The 13,801-nt window shown below is 44.3% G+C and overlaps 1 protein-coding gene across 4 annotated transcripts in view; it reads right to left on the reverse strand.

Moving 5' to 3' along the window:
• The window catches only part of NCAM2 (neural cell adhesion molecule 2), a 1,850,180-nt gene that overhangs the window by 1,369,810 nt on the left and 466,569 nt on the right, over nt 1-13,801 (reverse strand). The window lies entirely within an intron of this gene.

A 13,801-nucleotide genomic window follows, 5' to 3' on the forward strand; every position in this document is an offset into this window, starting at 1 on the left:
TTTTGTTTACTATTTTAGCCTCTATGTAGCTCCTTTTTTATTCCATGTCTTTTCTAAAATACCTCCAAACTGTTCTATACCTCAGCCATTACCACCCTTAATGGTGGTTTTGAACAGTTATGGACGGTGTGTTGCTATGGCAGTGCTAGGGGCTTGCATATAACAATGTTTGCCACACGGCTGAAGAACGTGTAGTGCCACAGGGTTCTATTTTCTAGGTTGCAGTGTGTCAACGTTTCTTTAGTGATTCAGTGTGATCTGGCCTTCCTTGTGCTCTCTCCACTGTACCCCAACATTCCTGGCACCTTTACGTAGGGTATACTCCATCTTTTTTCAATGGCACCTTTTTCTCTTTCACTCCTTACTGTATCTGCTTGTCTCAGTGACTCGATGTTAACGTTACTGGAGAGATTTCAGTAGTTTGACTTTCTTCCTGACAGTAAGAATATTATTTTGAGTAACTTCTGACCAATAATTTCTTCAAAAATCCTTTATAATTCCTTAAGATATACATCTCCCAATTTCTTTCCTCTTTTTGTAAATTATCTCAATTGTGTTAAGCAAAAGGTTCATAAGATCCTCTTGATATAAATATTCCAATTTTGTTATACGAAAATATCTCAAAATAACGTGTTTATATGAAGTTGCCAACAGTGCTGTGCAAAAAGGCTTAACACACCCTTGAATTGATCAATACTATTGTACAGAAGGCTTAAAAAATCCTCGACCCATGCTTTATCACTGTCAAGATGCTTCTGAGGAGGGAATATTTTTCAAATAAATGACATATAACCTTAGCTTGAAAATTTGATTTTAAATAATTGGCATATTATTTTGATACATATTTTCAGGAACATTCTTTCTGACGGATGATTACAGCCGGTGGTCCTGAATTGTTCATCATCATATCCATTTGATGATGTATCTTTATCTTCATGAATTGGGTGAAAAAATGATGATATTTTATCACAGAATTATGTGATTAATAGATGAAATTATTATGAATATTTGTTACTGTTTTGAAAACGGTTACTAACATTGCCATTCAAAATAGGGTGCATAATGCAGCTAATGTATGGTATTGTACAAAACGTGCTCAGAATAAGAGGCTTTGTTATGCAGAACATTTCGTACTAGTGCTGCTCTATAACAAGTGGTATTGTTACCTGTGTTCATGCTATTCTTGTGATCAGATGTGTAGCTCTGGTGTAGCCTGGTTTCTTCAACGTCATTTTTGAATGCAGCAAATACTTCTAGATGGCACCTATTTATAATGCTGTTCATGATGCCAGCACGTTATGTTACGCGTTATGTTACTTGCAATGACACATGGCACAATCGAAATGATCCTGGTGACATAAATACTAAATCCAAATCCATCAATGGTTAATGATTGTATACATTGAATGTAAGGCATTTCAAATTATGAGTCTATGTCAAAATAACGTTTTAAATATTAAATCATTATGTTAGTGTAAAAACCAAAATGAAATATTCGTTGAATGTGTGTGTACCTTTGTTACAGAAAATGTGAAGAATTGTAACAGTGATCCTAAACTGTTGCATCCCTAGCGAAGATCGCAAATGTGATTAAGTAAACAATGACAACATGGGAAAAAGAATGTTGTCGTGAAAGAAAGTAAATTGTTGACCATAGAATTCCAACTGAAACATTTAGAAAATAGCAGGTTCATGACATTGTACACATTTCATGAATTTTTTTAAATAAAAAAACATGATGTTCACTGTCTTTATTTAACCCACTGTGACTTGTGTACATGTGGTTGATCCATTTTTCTTCCTGCTATCTTAGGACCATCACTATATTTCCCCCTCCTGGGCGTAGTCAAACTATTTCAAGTGTCATCCACATTACATGTTATACTTTGTCAGATGGGTACTCTGAAGGACAAATTAAAATACATTCTTATAAGATCAGCCTAAGGTGGTATCCAGAAGGTTAAAGGATTAAGAGAAGTTAATCACAGAGGTAAAGAAAGTGACAGATGTACAGAAAAGCTTACAGGTGTTACAAGTACAGAAAAAGGCCTTTGTGGTTGCACACCATACAGCCACATTTTGATGAGGGTGATATTGTGTGTTTCATTATCACTGAAGTCTCTGAACACACCTGTCGTACCACAACTATATATGTAACACTGTTTATTATTTTATTGGAAGGTATCATCTAATGCTGCTGTAGATATGTGCAATAGAAGTAAAAAGAAAGATACAAATAGAGCGCCATTAAGCCCTGTCCACCAAAGTTCTGCTGATGATCTGTACCTGTTCTCTGCATTGTGAGAAATGTGGAAAGAATTGCATACACTGCAAAAGTGAACTGAAACGACTAATGAAAGTTCAAAAGTGAATTAACTAAGTTTGCTTTGCCTAGACTGTATTTTAGAGGACCAGAAAGTCCCAAAAATGATTGTCTGGTTCTTACAAATCTTATAGTCTATAGCATATTGAAACACAATATATGTATTTGCTATGGAACTTGCATTAGAAGCAGAAAAGGAGGCTCTGTGGAAGACTGCACGCCTAACTTAGCTAGTAAATACATCAATAAAACATGGGGTGGCGCTTGTGTGGCGAAACCTCTGACTGTGAGCTTTCTGTCCAACTATGGAGAGTGGGACAAGGCCGTTGACCTACAGCCAATGGATAACGCTGGCACTAGTCCATTAAAACAGTTAATCAGAAGTGGAAGATATCACAGGGTGGAGGGCTACGCCCCTCGCCTGAAGGGGATGGGACCAGAAGTGAACCGGGTCAGCCATCTTTACCCAGAATGATATAATCAGATGGTATTTTTATACATTAACACTATATACAGACTATACATTGTAATTAATAGGTTACTTTGTTCAGGTGGGAGGTGTGAATAGTGTTCTGGAAAGCCTGGTTTAAGAGTTCTGGAATTTTCTATGATAATATGGCCTGAGTGTTAATAAATGATGCATGTGGATGGTGGAGAGGTTTAGACAGCAGGGAACTGGTTAACGGCAAGGATGCTGTCAGTTCGTCTTACAAACTAATACATCTCTTTTTGCTAAACCATGACCTATGCCATGACACTGCCTTTGATGTAAAAGTGTTTTGGAATTGAGTGCATGCATAATTGCAAATGTTTGTACTTCTGCAGTTTTGGAAGAACACACAAAGCTTTGAAACAACATGAAAGTGTATCACAGTACACGATTGCAGTGGACTCTTGCCACAGTAGGAAATGTGGTGATATTGCGTGACGGTTTGTGTGAACAAATATCTGAGACGCTCTACCTATGAATCACAGTTCTCAGTGGACTAGTGGTATGTTAACAAAAATTGCTACAGCAATATCTGCACTGTTGGAAGCTGACTTTCAGTGCACCACATAGGTTGTGGAAAAGCAGGATTCAAGAACAGCTCAGTAATAGAATAAACACTAAAGGAAACATATATGAATACAGTCAGTCACTTCTACAGTCAGTCAGTAGAGCTAGAGAACAGCAGCATTGCATCAACTGATTGTATCAATGGACTACAGTATAGTGACCAGTGTCTGTTGATGGGGGCTGCAGTAGATGTTGTATGTGTTCCTCCTAGTCCTATGAATAATGTTGCATCACATGGACCCTCAGAGATGTGGTACCTAATTTGGTACCAGCCTTTCCCTCTTAGGCCCAGCATACCCTTTTATTGTAGAGAGGTATCTGGCAAAATGCAGTAGTTCTTAAATATATTATATGAAGAATTTTATATTTTATTTTCAAACCCATACGATTTGTCCAACTACATTCATCTTGTAATGAAGGAATGTCTGCTGTGGCTGCCACAAACTGACATTTTACACTTGCAGATCTAAAAAAAACGATCTATGAAAGATTCGGCATATGGTTCGAAGAGTAGCTTTGTCTTTTTTTTCCTGTCTCTGTAGCTCTTGTGTTGACATTTGACAATAGCCACTGAATGTTCAGATTTTGAAATTGAAGCAAAGCTATATTATCTTGTCACAAAAGGTGGAACATTCGGTTACAGCAATTAAATACTCTGTTCTGCTGTGAAAGAATGTACATTTAGTATTGACTATTGAAACTCTAAGCTTATCCTGTTACAATAATATGGTGCACTAAGTTACAGTCACTGGATATAATCTCCTAATGCTGCTAAAGTATTCAAAGCAAATACTTTTGTCCGACTGCTATTCTCTCCTGAAAGAAAGATATAGCACAGGCAATGACAATCACGGAATGTACCATACTGCGTCCAAGGAATTGAAAAACATTTTATTTACAAGCAGCTACGATTTCTGCTGTCACAAAAGGATGAAACTCTCTGGAACAGCCACAGAATGCACTCTTCTGCTGCTAAAGAAAAAAATTATTGAATTCAACTACTGTTTTGTCTTGTCATAAAATGAAGGCCCATTAAGTTTAGAGCCAACAAATATAATCTCCTTCTGCCTCTAAAGAATTCAAACACTATTACACTGCAGCAATTCTTTTACCGGTCAAAAAATAAATGACAGACTCAGTCAGGGTCGGACTGGCCCTTTTGGTCTTTCGGCCCGTGGCAGAACGACTTTGGGGTCCCCTGGGGCCGGTTTTCCGGCAGCCACCTCTGGGCTGTTTTTTTTTTAAAAAAAATGTCTTTTTTTTTATTGGCAGGCCGGGCCGGCGGCCCCCCGGGCCCGGCCTAGTGTGTGTGTGTGTGTGCGCTGCAGTATGCCGAGCCGCGGTGTCGCGAGTATTCGCGGCCTGCGGCCAAGTCAGGGGATGGCCGGAGGGGGGGGGCCGGGGCTGGAGGAGTGAGTCGCCTCGCCTACCCTGGTCTGGGCGAGACAGCCAGTCAGTGAAGGGCGGGAGGCGGGAGGCGGGAGCCAGGAGGGGGAGTGAGAGTCTGCTCTGCACAATTATCATAGCAAGGTAACACTAGTCAGTTACCTTGCTTTGATGATTGCATCTGCATCATGCATGCATTAACATTTATGATGCATGCAGATGCAGATGCATGTGCATAATTCACAGGAAGGTGGGCCTGGGGCCTGGCCAGGCCGGCGGCATACCGCCGCCCGCCCAGTGCCACTGCAGGGGGCCGGTGCGCCTGCCGTCAGCTCACGAGCCTCTGGCCTGCGGCTGCGGCGGGCGCGGCCACATAGAGAACGACTTGTTTAGTTGTTTAATCTGTGGTGGGACTCGGGAGCCAGAGGGAGGCAGGCTGAAGCAATTGCAAACACAAAGCAATTGTAACACCTGCCTCCCTCCTCCCCTCCGAGTCCTCCGCACCCTGGGGGGTGCAGCCTGCCTGCAGGCTCACTCAGGGCTCCGCTGAGCTGGGGCCGAGCCTGGCACTGTAAAACACAGTGACACATTTCACACTTGCTTTCAACTTTGCTGCAGGAAGTAAGTAACACTTCTTTGCAAAGTTGAAAGCAACTGTCTTCAACTTGTGTGCCTGGGGGCTGGCTGGCCTGGGCCCCCGGCCGCCGGCGCTGTGGCGGATCGGACCCATTGACCCAATGAAAATTCGGCTGGGCAGGCAGTGCCTGCCCACCCAATTTGCCGCCAAATTGGCGAGATCGCCAATGCATACATTATGCTACTGGCTGGGCTGCTGCTATATGAGCCCCAGTGCCCCACAAGCACTCACCGTCTGCAGTGGACCTCGAGACCGACAGTGCCAGTGCCCACAGCCACAGCCCACACAGGACAGGAGGACCACAGCAACACTGAGGCGGCCGGCCAGCAGACAGACAGTGGAGTGCCCAGTGCCAGTGCCGGCCACACAGACAGCAGGCAGCAGCCCAGCCAACAGCCAGCCAACTGAGGTAAGGAGTGGACTGGAGTGGGACTACTATGAGCAGTGAGCAACGTAAACATTAGGGCAGAGTCTAACAAGTGCCTGTGTGTCTCAGCCACACTGTCCCTTTTCAGGGGCTTTCCCTGCCATGACATGCCATGTGAGTGTGCCTGGGGTGGGGGTGGGGGGTGCATGCAGGTCTGCTGTGAAGTGATATACATTTCATACAAGAATGGATCACCATATGTATCATTAATATCAGCGCATATGGGCCAATTTACCAAATTACTGTGAATGCAAGCAGATGTCCAAGGCCAAATGATAATGTTGTGTTATTATATAGCACTTACTTGTAAGAGCTTCATATAGACCAAATATACCTACAAAGTCACCCAACCTGTGTTGGTACTCACTTAATTAACCTCAGCAGGTTAAAAGGCTGAGTTGACCTGACCTCTCTCTCTTGTAGCTGAACCTGCAACCTTCAGAGCACACGCATATTGCAGCAGTGAGCGCTGAACCCACTGAGTTATCTTACCGGCTATAGCTATCAGAAAACTAGCCACTTAAGAAACACAGAGCCAAGCCGTTAATGACCCTGGCAACTGCTCAATTATTGGTGCAGAACCGCGATGCTTCAAGGGGATATCACTGCTCTACTTTGTTTCTTCAAAACGTTTCTCAGAGCCTAAATACTGAAGAGCTAAGTGCCTGACCACTAATCTCATTTTAATGAGGGGGGCATGGAGGACAGAGCGCCTTGCTGATGGCTTGCAGTTGTTTAGCATTGATTCTGCGAGCACCGGATAGGCAGGGGTGCAATTTAAGTGCAAGCACTCAACGACATTCATTTAGCCTAGCGGTTGAATTTAGTAGCTATGGCCGCTGACTGGTGCCTCATTAGGCACTGTTAAAGGCACAGCAGCGTGCAACCAGTTAATCTGTAAAGCAGTACGTTTTCTGCCACCCGTTAGTCTTCTATTCTGGTTGAGGCTTTGCGGGCAGAGTTTGCAAGCATATCCACCAGCTATAGACGAATCGAGATTGTAGCCTGTCTGAAACATTTGAATGTATAGGGTGTCACATGACCTGGGCCAAATAAACAGAAAGAAGCACGTGATATGCAGCCGCTGACATGCCAACGGGCTGCGACCCGATTACAAATGCATGCCGATGTGCCCCATTCCAGGCGGAGATGCTAGTCCAGTCGTTAAGTTAACTTTGCATTTTGGGTCTTTTAGTCCTGGGTTTATAATGAAGAAATCAGGGACTCTCAGCCACATGCTGCTGACCACAGCCCAGGAGCCCCAATTTTAAATTAGGGGTAGCAAGGGAGACCACAGGGGTAGAAAGGGAGGCTTCAGGGGTCACCAGGCAGACCCCTGGCAACCCCTACATGAGTTGACATCCCTGCCAGATGTGGTTTGATTTACAAATACCCGTTTCATAAAATGTGTATGCAATGGTCACCATATGTGCAGTTATATACATAATTGTGTCGGCTGACGCCTCACGTTCGGTTTAGCTATATTTTATTTTATTTTGCACAATGTTTAATTCCAGTGTCCTCCATAATACAAATAGAGTTTGGTTGTGCCGTTGACCAGGGCAATGATGTGTATTATTACATAGCACTTCATGCCGGACACCTCCCTGCTAAGGTGAGAGGCACTGCTGCTGCCCACTTGCTGCCTCTATACACCGTCCCTTTCCAGGGGCTTTCCCTGCCATGCCATGCCATGTGAGTGTGCCTGGGGTGGGGGAGAGGGGGGATGCATGCATGTCTGCTGTGAAGTGATATACATTTCATACAAGAATGGATCACCATATGTATTATTAATATCAGCGCATATGGGCCAATTTACCAAATTACTGTGAATGCAAGCAGATGTCCAAGGCCAAATGATAATGTTGTGTTATTATATAGCACTTACTTGTAAGAGCTTCATATAGACCAAATATACCTACAAAGTCATCCAACCTGTGTTGGTACTCACTTATCAACCTCAGGAGGATAAAAGGCTGAGTTGACCTGACCTCTCTCTCTGGGAGCTGAACCTGCAACCTGCAGAGCACACGCACATTGCAGCAGTGAGCGCTGAACCCACTGAGCTATTTTACCGGCTATAGCTATCAGAAAACTAGCCACTTAAGAAACACAGAGCCACATGCTGCTGACCACAGCCCAGGAGCCCCAATTTTAAATTAGGGGTAGCAAGGGAGACCACAGGGGTAGCAAGGGAGGCTTCAGGGGTCACCAGGCAGACCCCTGGCAACCCCTACATGAGTTGACATCCCTGCCAGATGTGGTTTGATTTACAAATACCCGTTTCATAAAATGTGTATGCAATGGTCACCATATGTGCAGTGAGATACATAATTGTGTCGGCTGACGCCTCACGTTCCGTTTAGCTATATTTTATTTTATTTTGCACAATGTTTCCAGTGTCCTCCATAATACAAATAGAGTTCGGTTGTGCCGTTGACCAGGGCAATGATGTGTGTTATTACAAAGCACTTAATGCCGGACACCTCCCTGCTAAGGTGAGAGGCACTGCTGCTGCCCACTTGCTGCCTCTGATCCTCTGATCCTGAGCTTACCGTGCAGGTCTGCTGTGCCAGTGATGTGCACACGCACTCGGCACTCGCACATCCCGCAGATCCATCCCTCCTCATTACCCTCGTGCCACAGAGATTAATGCATAATAGCGGCCTCCGGTTTGGACACAGAGAATCAAAGCAATTGGAGAACCAATTCATGACTTCCAACATGTTGGTCAATGGTCAGTTGCCAATCCCTGGCAAAATGGCACTCTAGTAGGCCACTACCACTCCCTAAAAGATGTGCATCTACGCTGTTTAATAATTATTAGATACTGATGTGCGTTATGACAGACAGTGAAGCCCTCTGCAGAAAGGCAGCTAACCTCTCTGTGGCACCAAAGGCAAACGTTAACATGCCGTCACATGGATCCCATTAACTCAGTAGAACAAGACATAACACGGGTTTCTGATTGGCTTATGAATCCCAAATGCAGGAATGATGTGATGCACCCCCGCTTGAGCAGCTCGTACTGCCCCAGTGTGGTGTGGTTGTGCGGCTGCATCTGCTTGCTGGGTGCCAGCTACAAGCAACTTGTTTTTCAAACACATTGCAACGCATAACGCCCAGATCTATAGCTTAATATTTAGCCTGGGATTCGCAAACCTTTCTTTAGTCACCATTCCATTATATGTGTAGGCGTAAGCAGCGCATTCCTTTCAATGGTGCACGACGTTACCTGAAGTGCCGGATGGGGCTCCCCTAGACCCTTGGGCTCACCCCATACTCTGAGCCCCCCTTTCTCAAACCCTTTCCTTCCCTCGCTTCACGCGTGTCTACCTTCTGTAGACAGTAGACCCCTGCAGCCTGACACTGGGTGGTACCTCTGCCCCAGGGGCTCTCCCTGACACCGGAGCCCCCCTTTCCTCCTTGTTCCCTTCCCCCTCTCTCTCTATTACCCTCTCACCGAACAAACAAGTCGAATCTTCCCGAGTCGGGTAATTCCCCAGTCCTGGTCCCAATTCCAGCTCAAGTCTTTCCATCTTTCCTTCTTCTTTGACCAAAGGATTTCTGTCCATTTGTTTTAAAATGTTCAATATTCTTCCTTTTCTCTCATCAAATATTACTCAGTTTCCTCTGCACACCTGCCTTTTATAGTTTCCATCGTCTTTTAATTTCTCTCTCTTCAGACTCACCTTTTTTTGTCCTTAACCTATCTTGCAAACTTCTGTTTCCGTTTATTTTTCGAATTTTACCTTCTCTTTTGTGTTAATATTTATCAATTTCAAACTATTTTCCTACCCTGCTAAGTCACCAAGTGTTTGTTTCTGATTTTATTTTCCTTTCATTGTGTATATCCCTACTCCATAGTCCAAACTTATTTTTCTTTAGACCCCACCCTTACCGTACACTTCCTCTGCCTGCATACACCCACTCTCTTTTTGCCTCCTGCCTGAGTACCAAAAGCATACCTGTGTTCTTCCCCAGCCCCCACCAGGGCCCATCAATCGCTCTTTTTGCACTTGTTCGCCCCTCTAGAACTTACCCTCCTCCCTAGGCTGCATCTCAGGTTCTGCCCTTATTGGCCTGCCTTGCCCCAGCCCACCTCCCCAGGCTCCATCTCTCCTCCTGCCCTTGTTGGTCCCTCTCGTGCCCCAGGGCAGGCTCCATCTCTGTGCACCTCAAATGTTGTGTATGTTTGTGTGTGTCCAGCATGGACTCCGCTATGTTTACAGTCTGTTTCCATCATGTGACAAGCTGTTTCTGTAATTCTGCGCCACATTGTAAGTTTGGCGGTATCAACTATGGTAATACCGCTCAACTGAATTCCTCTTACTGCATGCGGCTACGATAATACTACACTGATTTAGGGTTGGTGCAGTACAAGTTATTGCCCGCTTTTGAGGCCAATTGAACTGCACTGGGGACTTGTGGTAAATACTGCATGGGGCAAGACCTCCATTGAAGATGAGGCAACAAGCAGGCAGCATATGCATGGGCTGCAAAGGCCATTATTGTGTGTTTCGGCAAGATAGGCGCTACTCTGGAATGCCACCTGTTACCACCATACTTATAGTGAGGCCGACAGTGGCAGACTGGCCCATAAGGAACTTGGGAACACTCCAGAGGGGCCTATGCCTCTGGGGACCTGTCTGGGGCTGATCCAGTTACGAGCTTTATTTTTCCACCATCCGACAAGTATGTCAAATTTTTTCACTGGTCTATTGCAAGACTGAGCTCAGCTGTTCTTGGTGAGGTTAGCAGTCAGAGTTAGGTGGCACAGCCATGGGCCAATGTATTGCCCTACTGCAATGCTTTCATGCTTAGTCTCCCTACCTTTCCGCATCAGTTTCCAGCGTTACATGCCTTTCGAAACGGAGCCTATAGTATGGACATTGTGAGCTAAGGGGGGGTGGGGTGGGGCTGGGCATGTTGAAGGCTATAGCTGTACCAGTTCCGGTGATGAGTGCGGGGAGTTTGGGTTGTAAAAGCTACTGGACGTGAGCAGTAGCTCGCTGTCCCTGTTAATGGAATTGGTGTTACCTTGCGCTATCCATTGCCTGACATATGTGGGAATTCGCTCCTCTACCTGTTACTAAATGGGTGCAGCAACGTTCACAGAGAATGATCAGGAGCCGATTGTGTTTGAGCTGGCTTTACCATAGCTGGGAGCAGGCTGTACCAGTTATGCTGTACGGCTCCTTGGGCATCAGAGCTGGTTGTATTTGTTGGGCAATGTGGGCATGAGCGAAATGTAGCCGTATCCGTTTTGGAAGCTGGCTGTACCTGTTCATTGGCATGAATAGTTAGGTAAAGAGTATTGCATGCTGCTACATTGCTCTCAAAGCATTTAGGCTTCCTTGATAGAGATGGATTGTGGCCCTGCCCATGGTAAAACATTACTTTTTTTTCTGTGGGGAGGGGTTGCAACTGGGGGAAAAGATGAGAGAAAAAGTGTCAGTACTGAAAAGTCAGTTGAGCTGGGAGCAGCCTCGGACTGGCCTGTAGGATTATAGGCCCAGGGCCAACCAAAAACACAAAATGCTGGTGTGGGACCGTTTTTTTGGCCAAAGTGGGACCCTTGTTGGCCCATGTGGGCCAGTTTGATGAGTTAATTCACACTGCGACTAGTAGTTTTGACCAGTGTTGCTTGCTGAATAAATATTCTTTAAAATATACAATTTGCATGTCACTTTATCAAAAAGCTCCACCTGGGTACTATTCAAACAGTATCACAAAAGGAATGAAAAGCCATTTGCAACTGCGGGCCACTTTTTCATTGGTGCCTGAGACAATTGCATGGCCCAGTCTTACCCCGGATGATAGCTAGCCTTTGTTGCTGACTGTGTGCAGTTCGGAAGCACCCCACAGTGTCTTTCTCGAGGGCATAGGGGCATTGGTATCCCGAAAGGGGCCACTTTTTTTGAGGCGAGGGGTGGGCCACTTTTTTGAGGTGAGGGGTGGGACACTTTTTTGTTGTTGTCCGGGCCTATTTCTTGTCCCAGTCCGACCCTGGACTCAGTTCTATTGCCTGCCTCCAAATCTGTTTTAGATATAACTTGCCCACACTGACAAGAAATGACATATGTGCTTAAGTTGTACCTCTCCCTCACAAAGGCACTCAATACCTGGCTCTTCCCACCTGCACCTTGACTGACCTAATCTGCCTCTTGGTTGATCTTCACCCCCAGACGGGTAGGCATGGCCATCAACGAGTCACAAGAGCAGACTCTGAGAAAGTACCAAGCACGCACAGAAAGAATTGTGGTAGACCTTCATGACAGGACCTGCACTCCATCAATGAAACAAGTAATCAGTCATAACAAACGGGTACCTATCACACTCCATCTCGATGGAAAATAGCCGTATCCCTGCCAAAGCATGGACACCCACCCGCACACATCTGCAATCCCCTGAAACTTGAACTCATATCACACATCACCTTGCCACTAGAATGCATCTAAGTCCCACAACAAAAAATTGGTCTAGCTGGGCACATGATCGGTCTCCACTCTTACAGCACACATTCGCAAGCCAATTCTACATGGGTCACTATCAGGGACCTATTTATTTATTTATTAGTATTTGTACAGCGTGCATCAGCCCAGGTGCATCGGAGTGCTTGTTACAGAGAGTGATCAAAACTTAGTTACACATAAAACATATGCGGCATGATTATTGTACAATTTGCACTTAGCCACCCCGACCTACCTCGTATTGGCTAAAATGCAAAAATACTTTCTAAACTCCTCTGTCCAATCTCACATACCTCAGACTTCGTTCCTCCAAGGGCATTCACCTACAGTGCTTTGAGGCCATACCAATGTCACTAGCTGATATCCAAATGCCATATTACATTACTTTACATTACATAGAGCTGAAACTAACTCCTATGTTAATCGTCTGCCTCACCCTCAAAACAGTCCTTTTATTTTCTTAATATCCCTCACCTGAAGCCTAAACGTTCAACTAGTACAAATCCCGAAATCAAATTACTATTGCCATGTTTATTCCATTTTAATTTGAACAAGCTAAAATCATTTGCTTGAACGATGGCCTGTGTTCATGAAAACTTGAGTGCACAAAAATGATAAAGGCAGAATATATTCACCAGGCTTACAACTAATGTACATAATCAAGGTTGTCCAGATGTGTCATGATTCAAGCTTGCTGCCAGTCAAATGCTGCTTTAATAGCCCGGTTTGGGGCTGTTGCAGTTTATTCAGCTGACAGTAACATGTTTACAGTTACAAAATGAATCAACATTTTCCTTTACTGTTAGGAGGTACAATGTTAGAGCATGGTGGATACTCTGACCTAATCCCGATCTGACATTTGCATGAGAGTGAATCTGGAGCAGTTGAAATAAATGATTGCTCCATATGTCTGTGTTACACTGCTCATCTGACTTTGACTTGTTTCCTCCACTTCTTCTCTTTCCAGATGCAGAAAATGTACCATAATTCAATGTATTTTTCAGGTTTTCCATATATCTGATGTTTTGCCCTTTGTAAATCCTCGTATCAGAGTACATGTTAGTGAAGAAAATAACATCGATATGGCCACTGACTTATTCACACATTACTTCTAAGGCTCATCAGAATTATCTTTTGAACTGCTATGTGTATTATGTGTCTTCAAGCCCTGCATGAGATGGACCAATGCATGTGCTTATTTTAGGTGTTTCATGGATGGAGGCTAAGGTCCTTTTTCATTTTATGACAGTCAGCAATTATTTTGCTGCCTCATTAAAAATAGTCAATTTCTCGAATGCAACTGTATGCAAAGAATATCGTCAAATCCACAGTTTGCTTTTCAGAAAAATAATCTCAGGTTGTGTGATGTTTGCACTTCAACTATGTGCCACTGATTAGGCAAGGAATCAAAGCTTTGAGTGGACACCATTAAGTATTACTGAAGATTGTGTTGTCTTTGAAGCTGGTGTCAATATACCTATCAGAACATGCAAAGTCT

This window comes from Ambystoma mexicanum, chromosome 7p (assembly GCF_040938575.1).
Source record: "Ambystoma mexicanum isolate Mex_15411 chromosome 7p, UKY_AmexF1_1, whole genome shotgun sequence".
Lineage (NCBI taxonomy): Eukaryota > Metazoa > Chordata > Amphibia > Caudata > Ambystomatidae > Ambystoma > Ambystoma mexicanum.